Genomic DNA, 26,055 nt, shown 5'->3' on the forward strand with positions numbered 1-26,055 from the left:
TAAAACTCCCATCAAAGTGCCTCAACAGATTCTCCTATGTGTATCGTATTAGTTGCCAACCTGTTAAACAACATGCTTTTAAATAAACATAAAACTGAATATTAACTGAGTAAAGGGTACACATTGTTATGTTTAATCACTTAAAATGACATATAAGCAACTGATTTATCTTCTATTGAAACAAAGCAAACTGTTGAGTTTCATCCAGAATAGCTATAAAAATTAACAGCAGATGAAATGGAATGTTCATCAAAACCAACATTATATTAAAAATTACTTATTTATTTTTTTGGAAACATAAAACTCATTATCAATATTTTAAAACTTTAGAACCGCCAAGGTCCATTTGCTCTTTTCATTATATATTGGACAGTATTTGTGCTTTCTTAATTCGCCTTATGTGACTGCTAACACTAAGGTGTGTGGCTCACTTGCTGAGTTTGTACCCACAAGGATTTAGTCAGACACCTTGGCCCTGGCACCTGCTTGTGCTGGTGCTGCCCTGTCTGGTTCCAGGGCCGTCCCCCATCCGGGAACCTCAGTGCTGCTCTAGTGTGAGCAAAAAACTTAGGGAACTGCTCAGATACTGCTAAAACTGCCCAGGATATAGCTAAATAGGGTAGAGAATATGCTTGTGTGTGCGTGTATATGTGCTTATATGTTATTCTGTAGTTTTAGTTTAAAATGAAGTGCCTTATTATATGCTGCAAAATGAAATAATGTTCCTTAGAGGCTTATAAGTGTGGCTACAGATTCTTGTTCATAGTTGATAATGTTAAATGAAGAAAAAAGGTTAACGTATGTGAGAATAGGCAGCAGGCACTCTACAGGAATGTCCCAAGCTGTATATAGATATCTCCTATATCAATAACATACTAAATGCTCCTTCTTAATCAACTTCTATTTGTACATCAGTTTCCACAGAAATTAAAAGAAAAAGAACAAAAAACAACACAAAACTAATTCAGCAGGCATTCAGCCATATATCACAATTTGGAAGGAAGGAAAAAAATTAACAAATAAGCAGTAAAACCTCACCATGATTTAGGGAAAGATATTTTTAGCTAAGGCTTTAATAATCAAAGTGATGTAGATGTATATGAAAGACCAAAACAATAAAGATTTTTTCCTATTGGATACAGACATAATCTTCAGGTGTTATAAACAGATGAAACAGCTTTCTTGATATAAATTATGTTACTGACAATAAAGTGCATTTTGAGAGAAAAGAATCACTTTGCCATCAAGTGACGATCAATTTATTTGCAGCGGGAAGGGGAACGCCTCTGGAAATGCACTCCATTGAATTTTTCATTGCTGTAGTCTGTGCTGGAGCTGGCTGTTCAGGGCAACTATTTTCAAATACTTCACTGACAGAAAACAAAATACTGAAAAAATCTTACACACAGTGTGATATTCTATCCTCATTTTCATAACTGGGATATGCCACGAGCTAACACAGAGCCGACACTTGAAATAATGGACCAGGCCTTCCCTGTGTTTAAAAAGTCAGAATTATAGGAAATCTGTGCTGACTCTGTCCAGTAAAAGGTTTGCTTGAGGGTCTTCTGCAAAAGTATTACCTAAGTTTACAGGACAAGAGCACACATATTACAAGTTGTTGAAAAGTGTCTCTCTTCATGTCATACTGCAACTCACTTTAGTTGCAGACTTCAAAGAAGCCGCTCTCCTCTCTGCCAGACTCAAAAGCAGGGCTGTTTCATAGGGGAAAAAAGGCACAAGGGACTCTGTATGAAGAACGCATTCCAGAATCTCAGAAATCTCTATTACTCTGTGATTTTTTAAACCTTCTCTTTAAATATACAAAATGGCATTTCCTGAATTACAGCTTATTTGTGATTTGAATCCTACACATTGAAAGAAGTTAGTGTACTTTTTAAATGTATTTTCTGCACTGGATAATGAGAATTTTCCTTCTGTATTGGAATTTCCCTTTAAAATAAAATTGACAAAACTGTACTTAGGAAAGGATGTCTCCAAATCTCCTAATGAAGCTGCTTGTAACATTCAACAAAATATTAATGTGACAAACATCCCTAGGCAAACCTTTTACCAAATAATAAGCAAAAAAACCTCCAATACCTCTTCTGTATTTAAATGCTATCTTTAACCTCAGAGACATTCTTCACAGGAACATCCACATTTTCTATTAAATTGCTACTTTTAGACAGTACTCTGTGCAGTATGATCCTCTTAATCCACAATTCAGTACTGATAATCATTCATTTCTTTGTACATTTCTAGGGATCTGCTGAAATGCTTGGCTGCCTAAACTACAGTGATTTCCTTTATGCAATTGTAAATTAAATTTTGTAGAAGTACAGCGTGATTAAAAAAAAAAAAAAAGAAACAAAAACCAAAAAAACATTTTTGCTTTTAAGAAACTTAATACAGCAAAGAAAACTGAAGAGGAAGAAACATCCCTAGCTCTGTAGAGACACAGGGAGGCAGAACAAAACACATAGAGGAAAAAAATAACTTTAGAGCTAAATCACATGTACCTTCCAAGCTGACATATAGTTTAGTATGTTTTATATAAATAGTTTGTGTTATTTTTATCTTGTAATACCTCTTTCTCATCTCTTTAATAAAGCAATGAAGAATATTGACTGAATCCTAAATGTTTTCCCTCTGCTTATCAGTTATTTTCCATGGAAAAACCCAAGCTGTTTATTTTATATTCTGTTAGTTCAAACTGTGCCAAGTGACTATGTCCAGTAAAATAAATAATGTATTTCCTGTAATACCACATGACCAAACCCCAAATTTTAATAACAGCAGCTATAGGAATGAAAAAAACAGAAGAGTGTAGGCCTTCTGTTGTGTTCATTACCGAGCACTGAAAACATTCAAAGGATTGCAAGGCTAGACAATAACTTAAAGAATGTAGCAGCTAATTTTAATTAATAGCAATATTAGACAATGAATTTATAAGAAATTGCATTACATATAGAAAATTTGCTCAAAGAAATATCTTTTTTTTCACTTAAGGGTGATGATTAACCTATAATATTTTCACAGATAGGGCACATCAAATAGTGGTAGCAGTGCATGAAATATGCTAAAATACATTATCTGGATTCTCTGAAAAGTTGTCCAGCTAAAAGTTCTGCTTAAGATGCCTTTTTACACAGATCCAGGCTTCGGGAATGAGTATGTAAAATTAGATCCTCATTGAGTTGGACTAGATGTTCTCCAGAGGTCCCTTCCAGTCTTAACTATTCTTTGATTCTGTGATTAGTTTGATCTGTGCTTTATATATTTGTATGGATGCTTATAAGAATGCCCAGCCACTAGATCTGCTGAAACTCAGAAGAACTAAATGAAAACCAAACTCAAGTCATTGCCTATTCATCTTGTAGACCTCCTCTTTATTACTTGGTTATTCTTGATAGAGCCGGGTGAGATCTCCCCGAGATGATGATGATACCACCAAGGGCTGTAATTTGAGCTGCAGATTTTCCCCAGCACAAATGAAACCAGACCCTGTTTCACCTCACATTACACAAAGAAAGAGGTTCAAGGCAGGCCACAGACTTGTCTAGATTGCATGTTTTCACATAGTTTTCTTCAAATACATATGGAGAACTGAAAACTCATTCTTCTTTTATTTCTACATTTTTTTTTCCTCCTTTGTAATCTGAAGTCTCCCTTGCAGGTCCTAACTTAGAAATAAAAGTTGCTTCATTTCTTTTCGATGCATCTTTGAGTTTCAAGAGGCTATCATTAAAAAAAAAAAAAATTCTATTTAGAGAAGAAAAAAATGATAAATGGACCCATTCTATAATTCCACATTTTCCTAGCAGCTGTATATAAAACACAAGTACTAGTTAGCTAAGTTAATACTGAGGTCAGTTATTTTCACATGGAAATTTCATCCAATTGCCAAACCGACTGACTTCAGAGTTCCACCCTGCCATTCAGTCCAGTAGATTCGGAAGAGATCTTCAAGATCATCAAGTCCAACCATAACCTAACTCTAGCACTATACCATGTCTCTAAGAGCCTCATCTATATGTCTTTTAAACACCTCCAGGGATGGTGACTCCACCACTTCCCTGGGCAGCCTGTTCCAATGCCTGACAACCCCTTCCGTGAAGAATTTTTTCCTAATATTCAATCTAAACCTCCCCTGGCACAACCTGAGGCCATTTCCTCTCATCCCATCACTTGCTACTTGGGAGAAGAGACCAACACTCTCCATGCTACAACCTCCTTTCAGGTAGTTGTAGCCAGTGATAAGCTCCCCTCAACCTCCTGTTCTCCAAGTGAAACAGCCCCAGTTGCCTCAGCTGTTCCTCATAAGACTTGTGCTCCAGAACCTCTTTTCTACTTTGATGTAAAATAAAATGGAAAGTGGTTGGTTATAAGCAAGCTTGTAAAGTGACTACTTAAAGCACCTATAGGCCATTATAGGCACCTAAGCAAAGTAATCTGAAAAAAGCAGACAAGAAATTACTTGATTTAGTATAAAGATTTCTGTAAATACATTAAAAAAAAAAACCAAACCCTCCTTTAGGGATTCGATTATGATCTCACAGATCCAATCATTAAAAATACTTCACACAAGCTGGTTTGGCACCAATATACTCTTGTACAAAGCAGTATTGTGCTCAGGTATTGTGCAAAAAGTAATTAATTTGTACTCAAATCACGTTCATGCATGAAGTGTAGGCATTTCCATTTTACAGATGGGAAAACTGAGCCACAGAGATTATACATGACTTGCTCAAAATTGTTTGTCATATTAGCAGCATTGGATAACAAAACTCAGAAGATAAATCCACTTAGAGAGTACCTGACTCTGTGAGTTCTGTGCCATTCAGCTCTCAGAAAGTGAAAAGCAAGATGATCTTTATTTGACAAAACATTCCAGGACATACTTAGGTCCTTTTTACTCCAGTAATGGGAACATTCATGTGTTTAAAATTAAGTCTATTTCAAGAGCTTATTAAATTAATGCGACATGGATTCTCTGAGAGAACCAAGTATCTATCACACCATGCTGCCATTCCAGTACAAATTCATAACACAAAAATCACCTACAGAGATATAAATCATATAGTTACTGCAACTGGTAGGTTCAGTAGATTAATGACAAAAAAAAAAAAAAAGCAAAACTTTTCCCTTTTTTTAGAATTGCTTTTAAATACATCGTATGCTATACATTAAAAACCAAAACTAAACAAAATAATAACAACACACAAACAAACAAACAACAAAAAACCCACCCTTATGGAGCTAAACAGACACAAATTACAGTGTCTAGATTGGAAAAAATAAGCATCTTTCAACTTCAATGAAACCTAAAGGAGCTGAAGGCACTTTTCTCCATATTAGATCATGACTTCTAGAAGTATATGAAGAAGAATTCCTCCACTTTCTGCATGCATGGTGGAAAAAAAAATTCTAAAAACAAAGCAAGACATAAAATGCTCAGCACATTTACAATGCGAAGGTATCTGTAATCTGGTCCTTTTTGTGTGTAATTATTTCCATGGGTGCAATGTAACTGCTGGTTTCTACAGTAGGCAACTGGTATCCGGAAGAAAATGGTTATATCCAGGTTGGTACAATACCTGGAAGCTAAGGATGAGGATCACTGACCGCTTCTCTGAGATTAAGTGTCTCAGGGGTTCTTATACTTTCCCAGGTTTGGGTGCAAACATAGAAGAGAAAGTAGTAGGATGATAAAAATATCTTGTGACTCTGACATATTAAAATAAAAATAATCTGTTCTAACTGAAATTTCATATTGGAAACGAGCAAACAGATTTCCATCTAAATTATTTTGTCAACAGCATGGTGGTATCCTTGCTAACCTTATTTGGCACCAGTGAATAATTAGATACACAGGGGTGTGACTCCAATTGAAGGTGTTGGCATTGTAGCACTCTGTGAAAATATTAACTATGAGGTTAACTCCAATTTTCTCTTCTTTAATTAAATGCACATGGTACTAATGAGGTAACCTACTGTTCCTTGATAGCACTAATTAGCTAAGAGGAGAGTACACTCTCACACTGCAATTTAAACCTAAAAATAAGGTTGAAATATGCTAATTGCAGGCAATTTAAAACAGTACAAGTTGTAGAACTAGTCATAATAAGGAAAACTGACTGCTTTACAGCTCTGCAGCTGTAACTTTGCTTAAAATCAAAACACGTCACACAATTTTAGAATGATTTGGCAAAGTATCTGGCAGCATTCTCAAAAATTGTTATTTAATTCACAGTATACCACATAAATGGAAAAAAGTCATCTTAACTGTTCATCTAGGAAGACAAACAATGACTGATAAATAAGAACAAAATCTGATCGAGTCTATGCAGAAAAATATCTTTTGTTTAGACTATTTGGAAGCTCTACATTTTCCTAAACACTTTAAAGTGTCATTTGTAGAGGTGTTGCGCAGCTGCAGCTCACACTGACGTCAGTGGAATCCTGGGTGCTCAACTCAACTGAAAGTCTGACCCTAAAATTAGACTTCTAAATTTTAAAAAAAAAAAGCCAAAAGCTTTCTTTAGAAAAAGTACCTTGCAAAGAAGAAATCTGTGATTTTACACACCACTTTGAAGTTCCCAAAATAGCAACATTTTGTGTTGTAGCATTCATTACGATATAACACAGTAGACGGTTCAGTTTAGCCAGTGACTCGTAGATGAAGTTGCATAACACATTGATTTGTAATAACAATTTCAAATTTCTTAATTTAGAGCTCCATGTTAAGCTGAGAAGAGAAGATGGACAACAGTCTTTTGCTATACAAGCTCTTTTGCTGACTAATGCCTGGGGTGACTGTGACCCGGGCTCTGGCAGAGATAGCTTGCTTGTTTAAATCTTTTTTCTCCTTTACTGAAAAAGAGTAGCAATGCAAGTATCTCTATCAGAAGAAGATAAAAGGATGGCAAGACAGCGATCCCTTAAGAAGACACAGAGTGGAGATCTTGACGGAAAAGACACAGGAAAAGTCTTGAACTGAATGAAAAGAGCATCTCCCACATAACCAAACTAATTAATCTTACTTTTGGAGTTACTGAAGAAAATAAACACTAAGAAAAGCGTTGTCACCTACGTTGTAATTCCAGAAAGAAATAAAATCTGTTCATATGTATCTATGGATATGGATGCATGCTGCGTATCTTATAATCAGCAGACTTCCATGAAGCATAATGAATGATCAATAAAAAGTATATAATAAGTTGTCTGACTTTGCACTACATCTTCTATTTTAATTTTAGTCAATTATATATGCCTACAGTTCATTTTTCAGGTATTCAGAATTTAATTCCCCTTTAGGAATGTTAGATCAATGCTACGTCGTAGGGTCTAGTTCCCTAATTAAAGGCAATAAAGCTGTACTGCAGAAGGGTCCATAAAATGTCCATTTCACAATTCCGAAGACACTATTACAACTTGTAGACTCTCATCAAGGACCACAGCTATTATGTGCTACAAAGAAAGTGTTAGAGTAATCAAAGGAGTTACTAATCTCTCTTTTGCTAGATTGTTCTCAGTAGCATCAGAGAATCCTTTTAGCAGTATTTTTAGGTTACGTGAGTGGATTGACTATTTTCTACTGAACACAAGGCTCCAAAACACCCTTGCCAGTCTAAGCTGGGCATCAGATTCTTCCTGACTCCAGCTCAGTGGCTGATTTAATCCTGCACATGTGAGTAAGACTAATCAAATGTCAATAGAGAAGTTGATGCAAGTGCTGCTATCTGTGCACATCAACTTATGCCCTGTCTCTAGCTAATGACATTCTCAGAAGTCAACACCTCCTCCACTTCCCAAAGTTTCTATCCAGGAGAAAACATACATCATGGCCTGTGCATGTAAACAACAACTATCCTGACTTAATGGGCTACTATAGCTTAAGTGAGAGCAAACATGCTCAGATCCAGTCCTATTTACCTGCCTGATTTGCTGTTTGGCGCAGGAAATCGCTGGTACTCCACATGCAAAGGCTGCATTAAATGTGGAAATATTAAAGATTATAAATACTATTGAAGTGGGGGTTTTTTGTGTGTTTTTGTTTGTCTGTTTGTTTTAAAATATTTATTTAAAGTTTAAAAAAATCATTTTATTTGAAATCAATATATTAAACATCAAGTTCACAGCCGGCCTTATATACAGGAACAGGGACATTAATATGCAATAATTTTGTCTGTCCTATTTTAATAACTGAATAAACTCCTCCAATAAGAGCAGAAGTGAGGTCGGATACTCAGGCATGTGTCCAGAAGCTCAGGCAACAAGTAGTGTGCAAAGGCATGAGTATGGTTGGAATCCAGCCACCTCTGGAACATCTTATGGAAGAAGACTAAGACACTGGAGGATAAATATTATCACGTTCCCTGAATAAGTCAAAAGGGCTTATTAAAAACTCATCTGTTCAAATTTCTTCATTATTTTCCAAAGCTCATGGTCAGAAGAGCCACACACAACAAAATAATGTAAAAGTAATTACCTAGTCCAAAATAATGACAAAGTAATTAAGAAATAACTGCAAGTGTCATTTACACAGGACAAAATGTGCTAAAAGAGGATCAGTGTTAACGGTGTTTGGAATGCATTATTTTGTCTTTTTATTTGCTCTTATCTTCTCATTTTTCAGCTGCCCTTTTCCCACCCCCCACCTTATCCTCCAAAGACCTCCCATAGAAGTCTGTGAGAAATTTAATAGAGCCAAGATAGCTTGGGCCAGATCCCTGGCTGTTTTAAAGCAGTGTTGAAAAAGGTGACACATGGACGTTCTTTGTGGAACAATGCCCATGTTGCATCTAATTTATTTCTGACACAGTAAGCATAACTATGGTGAGTTCTAAATGATACTGAAAGGTATCTATATTGTGTAGCTTTGACTGACATTTCTGCATGCAAACATCTCTGATGACAACTAGTCAAGTGAAAGTAAAAACTTTTCTAAATGCAAAGATAATTAACCACACAATAACATCCTACTGAAATGATGCATATAATTCAAATTGATTAGGAAAAGAGATTGAAGCTTTATCTGGTTGATGGTTGTACTGTAAAGTGATCCAGTCAGGCTAAACCTAAATAGAAGCTTTATCATCTCCAGCTTATATCATGAAGTCCCTGCCAGTCTTTTCTTTATTAAATAGTCTTTTTTTCCATTAAGAGTGTACTAATAACTGAGTGAAAGATTGTACAGGTAGCTAGCAGGCTGTAAAGCAAACACTTATCCGTTAAGATAAGCATCATGGAAATCAATACAATCTTAAATAATTTGCTAAAGGATGAAGATACATCTTAAAAATAAAGCTGTTCCTCTTCCTTCTTGAAGGGTGATTGAGAGAAAAATAACACTAATGAATTAACAGCTGCTTTCTTTAAACCTCTTGCTCACACCTTTTAGGTTGTTCTCATGGAGTTACCAGTTTGAGTTTTGAGGATAAAGAACAGGAATAAATTTGATGCTGTTGGGTGCTACACTGAACCCAACAACTATAGTTTTTACTTTTTTCCTGGAACATATCCAAAAACAAACCAGGATTTGCTTTTAGTTCTTGAAAACAAACAGTACAGCCTGCCTATGCCATGGCCATAGGGAGCAGAAAAGCAGAAGGACCTTGTTCTAAACCTGTCTGCCCTGTAGCAGGGCTGTTGGCAGCCAGTGCTTCCTGAGGAGTGGGGATTTTCCCAACTGTCTGCCCCAGATTCCCAGCACAAAGCATCCCACACAATGCATAAAGCTCAGTTCAAATATTCAGCCTACCTCATCGACATACATATATATATATATATACGCATACATATGTATACTTATAAAAAACTAGTATCTAGCATTTTCTTTTAACAGATTTATATTATTATTAACCAAGGTCATGTGCAAAAGATGTAAGTTCATGTGCAAGAGATGTAAGTAAGATACTAAAGACACTAAAACACGGAATCACAGTGCTCTGTGATTTTTTTATACTGAACTTTTGTTCACTAGGTCTATATTAATCAATAATTCTTAGAATTGAGGAAAATAAAAAGTTCCTATACTTTTTTTTTATAACTTTGGACATTTTTTGATACCACACCTCTCTGATCTAAAAATATCATAAAGCTCAGCCAATCATTAATAAATATATGCATACTAGCAACATGAGGTAAATAATGTTTAAAAAGATATATTTAACTCAGATGATTGTTTAAATAGAGTATGTCTTTGGAAGTAAAAAATCAATTTTAAACAAACACATTTTCCCTCCAATGTGTACTTCTGCAAGATTTAAAGCAAACAAGGCATAAAGTCCATGAAGGTTTGTAAATATACAGTAAATGGCTGAAGGAGATCAAAAGTTGTACTACTAATGGGTTACAAGAACAAGAACAAGAAAAAAGAAAAAAAAAGAAAAAAAAATAAGAAAAAGAAATGAAAAAGAAATATGAGTTTACCAGTCCAAAGAGCTAGATTTTAAAACTGCATCATAGCTATATTTTTCAGCATATGCTAGAAATTTCTCATTTATAAGCTCTTTATCCAATAGTAGCTCTCAAGAATAAAGCTAATTTACATGTAAAATAAGAGTATGCTCTACTCTTTCAAGGCACAATGATAAACACACCAATTTGACAATTACATTAATATGAGTATTTGCATAATCTGCCTTCTACACCTGTTCTTAATTTGAAGCAGGTGCAGCACAAATCACACCACATAATCTGAATACACACCGAGTCATGTAAACACACTAACCCTTCTCATCAAGTTTTTGTTTCACTCTGTTTGCATGTTTGTTTTGAATTTACATGAACCCATAAAAATAAACTTTTGGGTTGGACAATTTACATTCATCAGAGATAACATACAGAGGTTAAAATGCTTTTTAAAAATGTTTTGGTTTGACTTTGTTTCCTGCTAGAATGAGCATTTCATTTTCATGACTAGATAAACAATGCATAGAAACTCTACATTTTACAGCTTATCACACTAGATACACTTCCTGTGAAGTATGTTAAAAACATGTACAGTCAACACACAATACAATAAATCTGCCAATGAAATTCTTATGCTCTTAGCAAAGTAAGTGTGAATGGTCATCACTTCATTTTATTTCAAATTCAGTGCTTTCTACCTTTTTAGATTGTTGTACCAGCAGCATAAAAGGAACAACAAAACAACAGCTGATGAGTAATTCAAAATGACAGTTCACAGTAATGAAACATTCTTCCTATAGGTATGTTGCTCCTTTTTTTGATATACAAACAACTAATAATCGAGTAATTTAAGATACTGACCTTCCCTGTGCGTTCTGACTGACATTAGCCCCTATTTTGTAACATTAACCTCATTCAAACTGAAGGATGAGGAAAAGGCAGCACATGTGGGAAATAAATGAACACATCACACATGCCTGATACACTGATGATTGTGAACGATAATGCCAAATACAAAATGCTAAATTCTAATGGTAATGTAAAATTCTTATTAAGTGAATAATCAGAAGCACAAACATGGAACCCAAGGCTCTTTCCATAGCCTCCACAAGAAAACTAACAACCCATTACAGAGCCTGTGCGCTAACATCTAGGGTGTTGTCTATGGTCACTAAATTGATGGTTTTACTGGAAGCAGAGGAGGCACTTCTGTGCTTCATAACAAAGATTTAGGATTTGATATTCTTTTGGTCCAGGATCCGTGGTCAAATATTGTGTTACACCTAGATGCTTATCACTGAAATAAAGTTAAGTCCAGTTGTAAATTGGAGGGCCAGGTTTGAACAATCCCACGGCCACTCTATTGTCCAGTTGCACTATCTTCGTAAAATGGAATATCAGCTTCTCTGGTGGCTACCGAAAAAAGAGAAAATAGAGATAATATTGTACTTGCTGACGATTCTTTCAGTGTAGTGAAGAGCATGGTATCAGCCTGAAGCTGTCACATCAACCAGAGTTGACACTGCTTTTCCAGTTCTTGCCTAACAGCACAAACAAGTGGGGATTTTAACTGTAAGGAAAATCAGGAATTGCAGCAGAGAAAAATGACAGCCAGCCTGGAGATGATGTAGGACCCCTGTAAGCTGTCATTAGAAATTAAAATGAGCAAAGAATAAGCCAAATTATTTGGAGAATTTTCTATATTAAAAATGTGTATATTCAACTTAATTGTTATCTATTATTCTCCTCTACTACCAAAAAAGGATTTTGTAAAAGATGTAAATAATTCTTCAATGTTAAGCAGTGGCCACCTTGCATAACTCCTGGGGATTGTTTACTTTGATATAGATGTCTGGCATGCCCTGGTAGGTCACTTAGCAGAGTCCAGACTGGGAAATTTCTTTCTATTCCTTTCTTCAACCAAATATTTAGCCTCTCCAGCCTAAAACAAAACAAAATGAAACAAAACAAAACAAACAAAAAAAACCACAAACACAAAAACAAACCCAAAAAAATCCCCAAAACAAAACAAAAAACCCCACCAAATTTTAACATTATTTTATAGGTTGACTGGATGAGATATTGTATCGGCCTTTGCTGCCCACGGTATAAAGCACACTAAGAAACATCCCTGAAGTTGAGTCAAATGACTCTCAATTTCTCTATGCTGATATAGCAGATAAAAGTGCAAGTGTCCACTGCTTGCTGTAGTCCTATCCAACCAGACAGATGTTTCAACTAATATATATACCTCTAGATACCATGCAACACAAGGAAAGGAAAGGAAAGGAAAGGAAAGGAAAGGAAAGGAAAGGAAAGGAAAGGAAAGGAAAGGAAAGGAAAGGAAAGGAAAGGAAAGGAAAGGAAAGGAAAGGAAAGGAAAGGAAAGGAAAGGACAAAGTTAAGGAGCTCATGCGTGTTAAATCGAGGTTTGTACATCCATAACACCTGGTTTTGGAACCAAAACACCTGCTGATGTTAAACATTACTAGGAACCAAGGTTCTTCTTCTTAAAAAAAATATATATAAGAGACAAAGATCTCATCAAAGGTATTTCAAAATAATTCTACCAATAGAGTAACATGCAGAAGCTGGATAACATGTCTATATATCCAGAATCTTTTAATGCTAGATTAAAAAACATGATACATACACCAATTTGTTCACACATCCTCATTCTAAATGTAGAAGTTGCACCATCATTTTAAAACTCATGCTTGAAAGCAATTTCTGCAGAGTTTGCGTACACACATTTTTGCACTGGAGTTATAAAAGCAGCCATTCTTCCTGATGAGGTCTTCAGTTCCTCCACATTTTTTCAGAATGATAAACACTCTTATCAAAGGAAGAGAGGGATGGATGTCTACAATAGGGAGATTTGATCAACAGAAAAATTATTACAATCTTTTATCCAAAATTGGCCTCAATGTGAGAGATGTAATTCCTAAGTTGCCCCCAAGGAGGAAGATCATACCCTAAGTCTTACACTTGAGGTGAGCTATTTTATTGTAACCTTATCAAGTAGATTTTCCTCTCTTGATCTCTCAGAGAGTGGAAATATAGATAGTGGTTTTAGGAAAAAGGAAACCCTAAACATTTTTTAATTCCCACCACTTCTTAGTAAAATTTCTTTACTGTTTTTGCCAGAACCAGAAGAAAATCAAAGGGGATACAGTTGTTCTCAGTGAGGTCAAACATATAGAAGTTTTACACTGAATAATCAGTTTTAAAGTGTGTTCCTGATATTTTAATTAGCAAAACAGTATACCCAGAAACACACAAAGTATCTTAACTACAACAAAAAAGCCTCAACTGCATATTGAAATAAATATTCAAGATCTTTAAAGTGTCTTAATCCTTCATTTTTTATCTAGTCTCTTGTCCTGGGATGACACCCAGAGAGAACCAAATATCCATCTTCTAGGCAAGGCACCCAGCAATGAGGCAACAGCCTCTAAAACACTCATCGGTCTTCAGAAAAGAAAATAACTCATACTGCTGCTGTTTTAGGAAATCTCATTGTCAAGTTCTTACCTAAAAGTAGCCTCATACACCTTAATCATGGGCAACTACTGGCACCTCAGTAAGCTGCTGGAAACATATTGAGTATCTGGACCAAGGAAACATATATGTACAATATACTGCACATAAAAATGTACACTGACTTACAGATAAAGTTCTGGGGTGTAACATAAGCCACAAATACCATATTATGGCCATCCAGTGCTACTGGACATGATACTGGTTGAGCCAATGTAGCATCTCCCAGGCAGGCAGTGTGCCAACAACCCCTGGGGAAGGTCTTTCTCTTATTGACTGTCTTGGGCTGCAGGGGTTTGCACTGCTAATTGCGTGTTGTCAGATTGTTCTCTTTTACCTCATGATACGGAAGCCTGAAAATGTCTACTCAATTTCTGTAATTCCTTATCGTAATTTCATGAAAATTTACTTCAAATTTAAAGAAAAAAACCTCTTTAATATTACGGAGAACTACATTTTGCATACAACAACAAGTATATAAATCACTGGATTGAGTATAAAAACTAATTACAGAATTTCAAATGCATAATTGTCTGAGTGAGTATCTTCATTTCTGGCAGATAACCATGACCAACAAACACTTTGCAACCCATAAGCTATTAATTGTGTTGGTTAGAAAGAACCTCAGGTTTTCCTAAACATAAACTAATTATGACTATTGTTTCTACTACAACTCACTGATTTTGAGAACTGTAATATATTTATGCTGTGATTTGTTTTTGTAAAGCTTTTTACATTAAATAAATATGCTCTCAAGCCAAGTCTGTGTTCTGCAACTATGTTGTTCCTTGTCATGTTCTTTTAGCTCAGATTTACTTAACTTTCTACAACATTGTAATGTATCTTATTTCAGAACAGGACAGTCAATAATTTAGACTTTCATTTGGCCTGTTTGCATAGTAGCATTTTATATAAGATTGTATGTGGGCTATATCCCACATTAAAAATAAAATTAGCCTTTATACCTAACACTGTATTTCACAGTTGTTTTCACCAACTTAATAGTAGGTGATTGATATTTCAAAAGAATGGAACTAACTTTAAAAGTGGTGTTGAATTTTTTTTAAATGTTCCCCTCACTTCTACAGAAGGTGGCCACATTCTCTTTCTCTCTTTTATCAACTGTAGCTTATCTGAATGCAAATTGAAGATCCTTTTCCTATACAACAGGAGAGGCACTGCAATCATGTATATGTAACCAGGAATCTCAAGATCTGGGCTACATTGCCTGCATGGTCAAAGTAATAACACAGCTACAAACTCATGGAAGAGGCAGACAGCTGCTCCCAATGCAAACCAGGTACATCCTTTCCCTTTTGGAAGGTCCCTTTTGGATGACTTTCAGATCCTAACACATGCTGAGTATCTGATTGACTCTGTAGCATTACGAAGTTTCTAGGTATCTTGAAATTGCTTGAGGACCCAACTATTTCCCTTGAGCTTATTCAGATTAATCTCATCTTTCCACCACAACTGACATAGTGACATTTTCCCAGGTTACTCCCTACATCCCAGCACTTTGGTATTTAGAAGCTATGAAAATGAGGAAATTACATTTGTACAGAAAGATTTTTCTTTCATTAATTTGTTCACTTGATTTTTCAGCCAAAATGTTTGGCATCCACAACACTTTGCAACACAGAGTTCCAAAGCCCGGTTATATATTGCTTGAAGACCTAAATCATGCTTTTAGTTTAATTTAATCTCTTTTACTCCTTAAAACTGCAAGAGAACAATTAGATCCTGTGAACTCTCAGCACTTGTAACTGTAGCTAAAAGGCAACCAGAAAACAAAGCCAGAAAACACCAAGATGGACTAGAAGAACTGGAGAGATAATAAAAGAGCAGGGGTACCTTGGGACCTGCACGGATCATATCTCCTTCTCCTTTACCCACTACTATTCAAAACTCGAGCCAATGGATTTTGGTATTCCCTGAAAAGTGTAAATAATGTATACCTATACCTTATGCTCGCACAGTTGGGCATGAAATACACTCAAAGATGTATGAGTATAAACTTGCTGCCTGCTGTTCAGCCCTATTCCAATGGGTATGTCAATGATGCACATCTCTGTGTATCTCTGCAGTTCTTTTTCCCTCCTCGCACTCTGTTAGCATTGCCAGAATGCTCTCTGGAGATGTGATTCACATTGTAATTTTGTACAATTATTAATACAAGAAGACCAAAATGTGCAACAAAAAGCTTTTGTAACTACAACAGTAAGAATAATAAAGTATTAAAAGTACGAAAAATAGAAGTTTCATCCTAACAACGAGATCAATATTGAGGATGGAGTCTAACGCATTTTAAGATTAAAAAATAAAGGTTTTTTGATTGTGGACAGCTAGTCAAGTCAAGTGCCTAGACCAGTACCTGTCAAAAACAACAGTTCCTCTTTGTTTCTTCTCTAGGAGACAAAACACACTAATTATGATTCTATAAAGGATACCTTTCTTATGTAAATCACATTTTAAATTAATAATTAATAATAACACTAAGAAAGTTGATATGTAACAATGTGAAAATCAAAATAAAAAGATTCAATAAATAGGACAAAATCCAACAAATATTTCATATTGACAGTCCAAGCACTGTAAACAACAACTGGCAGGATTTACTATTTCAACTTATCTTGACAATGTCACCGAAACCTAAGAGGGTTAGGAAATCATTCTTAACACCTATTTATACAAGATCATCTCTGGATGTATTTTAGGACATTATTAATTACAAAGACTAAGTCTGATACAATAGCACTTATGTTTGTTAACTACTAACAATCTAAAGAATCATACACAAAGAAGTTATAATTATTTGTTTCTAGAGGTATGGCTGGAGTATTACAATATAAACTGTACTATCCCAGCCAAATTATGATGATTAAATACTCCCTCAAAGAACTCTATACAAGTATTCCCACCCAAAACAAACGTTTTCCCAGACTAAACTATTTTGCAAGATGCTAAATTAGTGTGACTTTTCTTAATGTGGAAAAATACCCCTCTCTTAATCCTGGCTTTGAGACTTGTTGGGTCATATTATATTCCAGGCCCTAAAATGGTTGCAATAATAATGATCTCATAAGTGGACTGTTAGACTAATTGACTTTATTTTCAGGTACCATGAGACAATCACCTCAACACTATAAATGCTCTAAAAAAATATGGAAGTGCTTATTTTTGGAAGGAAAAAAAACTTTAAATATTTGGTTTAAAAAAAAAAAATCTGCCTCATTTCGGCATATTTATTGCAATGAAAAGCAAATTAATTTTAGAGCTAATGCCTTCCAATTAAAAATGTCCATATTTATTAATTCAGTGGTATTTCTTCTGTGTCTTACTGATACTTACGAAGTCAATTAATTTTTGTACCTAACAGCTTGAAAAAATCCAGACTATACAATATGATGTGAAAGCTACAGTTACTTAGACTATTCTCATAGAAATTACTATCTTTTTTTTGTAATCTAACAAATGAGAATTAAAGTATCCAAAATGGCCATATACTGAAAGTGAATTTAAATAGATGAGATTTTGTGAATTTAGGATGTCATCTGTATTTTACTAAATGACAGTTATCTAGTCTTCAACATTTTCTGTTCATGAAACAGGCCATATATATACAGAAAATAAAGTTGACTTCTGAAAAAATAATCAATTGTCATGTCCTTTAAGGCTTTTGTGTACACACTATAATTTTAGGACGGTATTAAAATCCTTTTAAAATGAATCTGTTGATTTGGTGTAATGTTCTTATTGAAAACTCAGTATACTATTCCGTTCCCTAAAATTTTTCTATTGGTTACAATGACTCCCTATCTTTCTTTTTAAGCAAAACCTAAAAACTCACAAGACCACAGGACTAGAGGAGACTTTATGAGTCTTCAATATTTTTATTACTGTAATCCATGTCATGAAAGTCTCCTTCAAAGTGAAAAGCTTTCTTTCCCATAGTTCATTTGTGCTTAGCTTAGCTACTTGTTCCCATGTTTAAAGCTGCACTTAAGTATAAAAGATGCCTCTTCTGTCCTAAAGTTTGATTTTTGACCCAAACTGCATAGAGCAATCACAACCTTTCGGCCTATGCATTTAGTCTGAATGAAATCTTCTTGGACTCGCATATCATTAAAATGTATATAGAATTTACACAAACTAACTGCAGGTTTATAGCAAATGTGCTAAGCTACCAGCCATAGACAAAACGGTGAGATACCTTCACTCCATGGCAATTCAGGGCATCAGTACTAGAACTCCGAATATTTCAACAGAACCCACACAGAGCACGTATTTCTAATATACTAACAAGGCACTAGAAATTAGATGGATTGCACATCTCCTACTATTCCAGATGAGGTCTCAAATATAACTTTTAAAAATGGCATTAATATTTTCCAATTTTTTATAGGAAACAACTTTTTAAATTCCTGAAAGATTTCACATTCTTTTTTGTCACCTACATCATATCACTGGTCCTTCACAGTCATACAAGACCCACATACTGAACTTCTCTCTTTCATTTTAAGTGATAGACATAAGCTTAAGGAAGAGATGCTTCTAAGTTCTTGAACACATGACCTTATACTTTGCTGTACTTTCAAAAATTTATTAGAATTTACTTTCTAAATTACATTCTTGAAAGATATCTATTAATATTTTGTAGAACAGCCCAGTCCTTTTGTGCATCCTATCCTTGTATTTTCTTTTCCATGGGTGAAATACATGACCCTTGAAGGCTTGAAGTTAGGTATTTTTTTCTTCATTATCCAGAATACAGATTCAACCCTTTCTAATCAAGAGATTTTTTTGAATATGCAAACATCAATCACCATTTGTCCCTGGAATTGCATTATTATTTCCACTTCAGATAATATGCCCTCAAACTGAGGTTTTCTATGGTATCCTAAACTGGTCTTAAAACAGATACAAACACTGTTTCGTGTATGAATTCACACTATACCGTATCTTGTATTGGGACATATTTTTCTTTAGTGTGGTAATTTGATTATTCTTAAGCATGAAACCCGTAGCTATCTGTGAACTAAATTATAGCTGCATCAATCTGGAAATTACTTGTTATATGAGTACAGCATTGATTTGGGTATTTTTTCTGATATGTTGGGTTATTGTATTGGTTTTTCTCAATACCGTGTAGGCTGCCCTTTCTATCCGACTGAAAGCATATTTCTTGAATAAATGAATTTACTGTGAACACTTAGAGGAAAATCTCATTCTTCATTTATGCTTCAGGTTCTCAGTAAGATCCTTGAAACATATTGATGTTGTTGGCACACCATACAGTTTCCTTTGTACATATTATTATTGCACAATTGCTTTTCAAAGCTTCATATAATCAAGTAGTAAAGCACTGAAATAATGTTTAGTAAATTTTTCACCATTAATTCTACTTCATAACACTCTCATCTGCCTGTCTCAAGAAAATTGTATTAGAAGCATAAGAAGGCATAAAAAGACCTAAAACATCAAAGTGGCAATTGCTGGACAACCCCCTTCCCCAACAGCATGGGCTGATGTGCTTTTCCACTCCACTGTGTGATTGCTTTTTCAGCAGCTCACATGCTCACATGCTTTTTTTTTTCTGTAGCATTACAGTGTAATATGTTTGTCCAGATAATTTGAACAGTTTTCAGTTCAACTTTACATGTATACAGTCCAAGTGAAGCTAAACTAAAATTAACACCTATGTTGATCTTGGCACACATTCAGATTCCTGATTAGTCTGCTCCTCATACCCCTAGTAAAGTCTCCCTGCTTGTTAAAGCAATGGGACAGCTAACACTCAAACTACAAAATAATGTCTAATGATTAGACAAATTTGATACAAGTATTGAATTCACAAAATAAAATTAATCTGCAAAAAAAAAGTATGAGAAGTAATCTGCACAAAGTATGTCTTGAATGGCCCTGGAGGGAGACTGGATTTTCACGTGGAAAGGTGCATTTGTTCCTATTGACTGAAGATTCTTCATTATTTAGTCAGAGAACTTTAGTTTTGTTAGAAAATTTCCTTGAATTTTATAATTGCCTAATGAAACAAAAAACCTTCTGAAAAGAAAGAAACTTTCCTTAAGAGCAAACTATCCAGATTTTTAAAAATGTACACCCATCCAGAGCATTCACAGAATATTTTGTTCAGTTGCTTTTTCCGCTTTGGTAATTTCTAAATCAATGTACACTAATGTGTTTTTCAAATTCAAGAGTACCAGGAGAGCCTTGCTTGAGTGGTGCGATCCTAAACTGGCATAATTAGGGCCCTGTCTGGGAGCAGACCCTTTAATAGAGCCGCACACTGAGTGGGGAACCATTCACACATCCCCTCTCAGCTCTTCACAAGCTTTCCTGGGCAATGAGCCAGCTGGTACGAGAATCAGCCTGATCCAACCTGTTGCAAGAGCCTGGAGAAGTGGCTCAAGGAAACCTACACCTCCCAGCACTGCAGAAGAACTGCTCATGCAGCCCAAAAAGGAGCCATCATGAAGGTGCATGTCAGCTGCACTGGGAGGGCTTGCAGGGGGACAAAGTCTTCCAGCTGCTCGACCAAGGCAAAGAAACTTCTCTGTAGCGCTTAGAGACTCCTGCAGTCCAGAATATAAAAAAGTCCATCCATTCCATGCATGGCAATATTTCCTGGTATAAGACAGGCTGCACGTTCTACCATGAACGAGAAAGATGGGTCTGCTATGCACAAGCTGCTGTCAGAACATCCAGGTGCTCCCTCAGAAGGTTTGACTTTCTGATCTGAGTGAAGAACTGGAGTGTGTGTTCTCCCCTCTCCTCCCAATCTGCCAGAAGTTCTAGAATCAACATGAGAGAAAGGGGGAAAGAAAGAGGTGATAGTGATGTAGGTGACAAATGAAAATCACAGTAATGGAGTGACATGTCAGATTGCTGCACAGACATACTTTTAACATTAAAATGCCTCCTGAAATCCCTGATCACATAGTAATCCTAATTAGCATTCTGCATATTCAATACCTGCAAACAGAACTTGCATAAAACCCTTTTCCTCTGCCTCCAAAATATTTTATAATATTGCAAAAATATTTTCAGGATGAAGATGTGATCTCTGCACCAGCTAGTGTTTTTGTCCTCTCAGACACAGATGAAGCCATTACGTGATAACTTCCATTACAAGGCTGCTAGTAAACATTTTTCCATGTTACAAGGATCATACATAAGGTTAGCTGTGATATTTTATGTACCTAAAAATGACAACTACCTGCTTTATCAATAAGAAATAATATCTCAAGGTGACAGATATTTACTTTGAATTTAAAAGGAAACCACAGTAACTAGTGCTACTATCTTTTATAATACTGAAGTTTTCAAGAGTAAAAAGTGATTTAAAGAAAATCTATTATTGAAAGATTGTACAGCAAAATGGCACACCATGCAAAATTTGGCTTTTCACAAGTAAAAGAGGTTGTCAAAGACAGGACATAAGCCTTCGGAGCAGACTTGTATCTATACACATAGGGACTTTCCAGCAAGTTAGTCATACAGACACTTCCACTGTAAATCAATGAAGTATGTCCAGCTTTTTTTCTTTGTTACTCTATTTATCCCTCTACCTTACATGGAACTCCTGTTTTCTACACCATGAATGCTTGAACACAGCTATTTTTCATTTCCCTCCCCCACACACCTTACCTAAATATAACTCCTTGCCTTCTCTCCATCTCTTGGGGTTATCCTTGTCTTTAGAGTGGGCATCACTGATGCAAATTTCTGCACCTCAGAGGATAACAGTATATTCCTCCTAACAGACTTACAAGAGAAAATGTGACTTACAATTTTCCAGCAGCTATCTTCCAAATTTAATTTACCCCAAGCCTCAATGTTTGCTTATATGTAGGCCACACATTTCCTCTAGAACGATACTCAAGAGGGAAAAAGACTGTTTATCACTACCTTCCTCTTACACTACATATTAGGCGTTTGCATTTTTCTAAATCAGTGCTTTCTGGCATGTACAAAATCTTCCTACTTCCTATGCTTAGCAGCATGCATTACATAAATAAAAATATGTAGCATACAGGTTTTGAAAGACAGTTTCAGACCAGTTAGATTTGTTTCTATTTTTGTTGAATGTAATGCAAAGAAAACTCTGTTACACCCGTAACATTTTTTTTTGCTGTTTTTAAACTGCGAATTTTTTTACGGACATTATGCATGCGCAGTTGCACTCAGTGTGCATTAAAAGCAGTGGGTTTTCTTCTTTTTCCCTACATTCCCAATTTCTTATCTCTCAACAGCTCCTTATGTATGTTTAAAAAAAAAGTAACTAAAAGTTACAATATTAATGATATGTTTGCTTATTTATTATGTGCAATTAATTTTAAATTCAGACCATAAGAAGATCCAAAGGGAGATGACCAAACTAGGAGAGAGCAAGGCAAGGATAGTAGGCTAAAAGAGACTATGAATATCCTTTCATGCTGAATTTTCATGTTAATTTTTTGCGTTTTGCATGTCTTTAAAAAAGTGGTTCTTCTGATACTATTCACTAATGCAATAAACATTAAGTAATTAAACTTAAATGTATACTTACTTTTCCCAAATTTTATCAAATGATTACACTTCAGTGAAGTGCTCATGCTAAATAAACAAATCTTACCTTAACAACTCAACACTTCATGCAGCATGATATTTATACAACAGTCTTGGTACACACTGAGCTTAACCCTTTGATTCCAGGAGTCATGATTTCCTGACACGCCATCCTAATACAGAATGCATTAGTACTGATGTTGAGACAACAATCTCCTAGCCTGAAGGAAAAACTAACTAACCAATTCATTGCAGATATATTAACTTAGGGAATTGAAGATAATTATCTATTTATTCTAATCGAGATGAAGTTCAAAGTCTGACTTTATGAAAATAAACTACTTCATTAGAGACATTACAGAGACTAGAAGTAGCAAGGCTTTTCATAGTGCTCAGAGCGAACAAATAAAATTACAACTAGCTGTCCAAATCACTATGCTATACAGCCTGCAACAGTATGTGTATCGTGGACAGATTAGATTTGTCTACCTGGAAAGGAAATAATCACAGTTCTGTACAGGAACACCCACCAGTGGCAGCAAATTGGCAGCATTTACCTCTGGCTTATGCCTGTGCTCTGCACAGTTGTTGAAGAACCACAAGTCTTGCTCATGACTGTAAGAGTAACAAGAACAATAAAGCTGCCAGTTTTAAAACTCAGGGTAGATGACACTAGATTCTTCAATGGCCATAAGGACAGCGACTTTCTGCCATTGGAGAACGATCTACAGGTTCTAAGAGCCAAAATGACATTTTTCCTGTTATGCGTAATGTGGAAATGCGGTGATAGGGAGTGGAATCCACGAATGCGATCAGCTTGCTTCACCATGGGCTACCACAATCACAGCTTCTCCAGAAAAGGAACAGCTTCTGAAACAAAAACCAGTACTACAGAAAGCTTAACTTTACTATTGCAAACATCCTGGAAAACAGGATACACAGTAAGAAAGTAAATGCTGTTACCTCATCATATGTAGGTTATCCTTAACTCTAACCAGAAACCTCCCTTAACTATTCAGCAACATGTCATTAATCAATGTATGTACTGATTGGATCCATTCAATTGATGCATCAGTGTAATGAGTGACATATATAAACATGTTTCCAATACATTTATTTGGATATCTGTACATGAAAGTAAAATCACTACTACAGTTGGTACTCAAGCTTGTCAAATGGGATGCTCTTCTCCTGTTTTGCATAAGACATACTAATGGTTATACCATCTGCAGTCTGAAACCCAGAAAAATGTAAACCAGAAAGTAATAGTAGGTCAAGATAAACATCTACCTAAAACTGGTAATTTTTGTAGGAATTCTGCTAACTCACAATCTAAATATAAATCTCTTGTCCCTGAAAATATGGGATAACAAATAGATTAGGGTAGCTTTTGCATTAAAAGCTAAAATAAAAACATCTGTCAACTCAACATCCTTCTTTTACAATAGATCACACAGCTAGTGGTAAATTTAAAGAGGCTTTTCATGAGAAGGATACAAACAACACCCGATTTCTTCAAGGAAAATCCCAGTAGTTCTCTACAAACATGCCCTCTGCAAAGCACAGTAGAACTTGACTTACCCAACACCCTGATTTTGCAAAGTTGAGGACACAAATCTGAAGGTTTCTTCAATAAGCTTTCAACTTGCTGATTAGCTAGTAGGTGCTGTAAGTCACTGAAATACTTGATGCCATTATGGAATAACAGAGAGAACATATATAAAATCACCATACGCTACTTTCTCCCAAATATCCACCAAATACAAAAAGATGGTCACTAAAATGAATACAATTTTTTTCCTTCTTTGGCACGTGGAACAATAGAATAGTTTACATTAAAATATGGAGCACAGGAGAGATGCAATGGAAAGGCTTACCTAACACTTACATTTGCCTGCAGATGTATGAGCTAGTATTAAAAGTTTTATTAGGTTTTTACTGTATTTATAAATCAGTTCTACCATATCTACAGTTGCCAGATTAGTAAATTGCTCTGAAATCAGAGGAAATTAGAAATACACTAATACTGAAGTATTTAAAAAATATTAGGGAAAGTCTGTTTCCTTGAGCACAAACACAGGCACAAGTATTTTTGTTTCATAAACCTCAAATTGGTTATACATGTTTAGGAAATCCTACTGCTAGGAGATTTTGGCTAAATTTACCATTAAATTTGGCTTAATAATGTAATAATATTGTACAACTTTATGACCTCTATTACAATATTTGGTCAAACGGGCATCACGATGCTCAAATTGTGAATTTCCACTACATAATGAACAATGAACAGCTCTGTAGTAACAGTAAATGACAGAAATAGAAAAGCTCCAAAAAGCTCCAAGGACTCATTTTCAAAACCTTTATACATCTTTTTCACTAAAGAATATTAAAATGGAGTTTGTGCTAATACCTGAATTGACACGTTATTTCATATATAAACCAAAGTCTGGGAGCAAATTCCATTTTCCTCTCATTTAAAAAATGAACCAAATGAAGTGTCCAAGGCTAATAAGAGGCACTGTGTATATAGTGATCATGGAAGGAAAAGCTGGGAACATGAGCAGTAATCTCGGCTTTAGGGAGCATTCAGCAATTCAGAAAAGAAAATTATTTGCTTTATTTTCTTCTTCCTGTCTTGCAAGTTTGACTCTTCCTGGCAAACATGTAATACAGGACATCTACAATACACCATCTCATGGCATTTAAAAGGCACCGGGCCAGGGTTAGTGCTTTGGGAGCAGGAAGGCACAAGACTCTGTCTCCTCATCTCATCACCCTTTGGGTTACGTCTATGACTGCTTTTGTGTCAAACATGACAAATAGTGCAGCCCCACATCTCTTCAGCCTTGAACGTTTACGAATGGGTGGAGAACATGAACAGAGTAGAAGTCAGTAGCTCCTGAACTGCTCTAGTTTACAAATTGGAGGATTAAAGTAAGCTAACTGGGAAACATATACTGGGAAAATATCTCTATTTTTGCCTGTTTCCCTTAGCATCTGGTGGTGGCCAGTTTACAGACGGGACATGGGGCTAGCTGGACCTTGTACACTCCTTGTTCAGTCCATGTTGTCTTTCAGAATGAGGAGCTGGCAGAACAAACTACTTTCACAGTAGTGATTCAACACTTCAAGATCAGCAATTACACTTCTAAAAACTATAAAAACTACGTAGTTCATAAGCTGCTGCCGTTACAACTACTCTTCTTGTGTACCTTCAGCCTAGAAGATGTTTAACACAAAGGCAAGTCAAGGGCAAAGAGTGGAAAGTTGGGATGGTCCCAGGCCTCTGGACTGTACTACAACTACAGCATGGCAGGATGCCAACCTGACATGTTTTCTTCTTTTTCCATTTTCTTTACTCATTTCCCTAAGTTCTTGCTTGGTTCTGAGCAAATAAATCCAATTTTTAAAGTATATTTGAAGAGAGCTGCTGCAGAATGTGGAACTGTATGTTGTCTCCAACATTGCTCTGCGAAGTTTCACAAAGAAAAGGAGTCAATGTGAACTACATACAAAAATGGCACAAGT

At 35.6% G+C, this 26,055-nt stretch overlaps 1 protein-coding gene across 3 annotated transcripts in view; it reads right to left on the reverse strand.

The window, feature by feature from the left end:
- The window catches only part of FOXP2 (forkhead box P2), a gene marked incomplete at its 5' end in the record, with an annotated part of 192,678 nt that overhangs the window by 97,518 nt on the left and 69,105 nt on the right, over positions 1–26,055 (reverse strand). The window lies entirely within an intron of this gene.

Source organism: Nesoenas mayeri (genome assembly GCF_963082525.1).
Source record: "Nesoenas mayeri genome assembly, chromosome: 1".
In the NCBI taxonomy this organism is placed as follows: Eukaryota; Metazoa; Chordata; class Aves; order Columbiformes; family Columbidae; genus Nesoenas; species Nesoenas mayeri.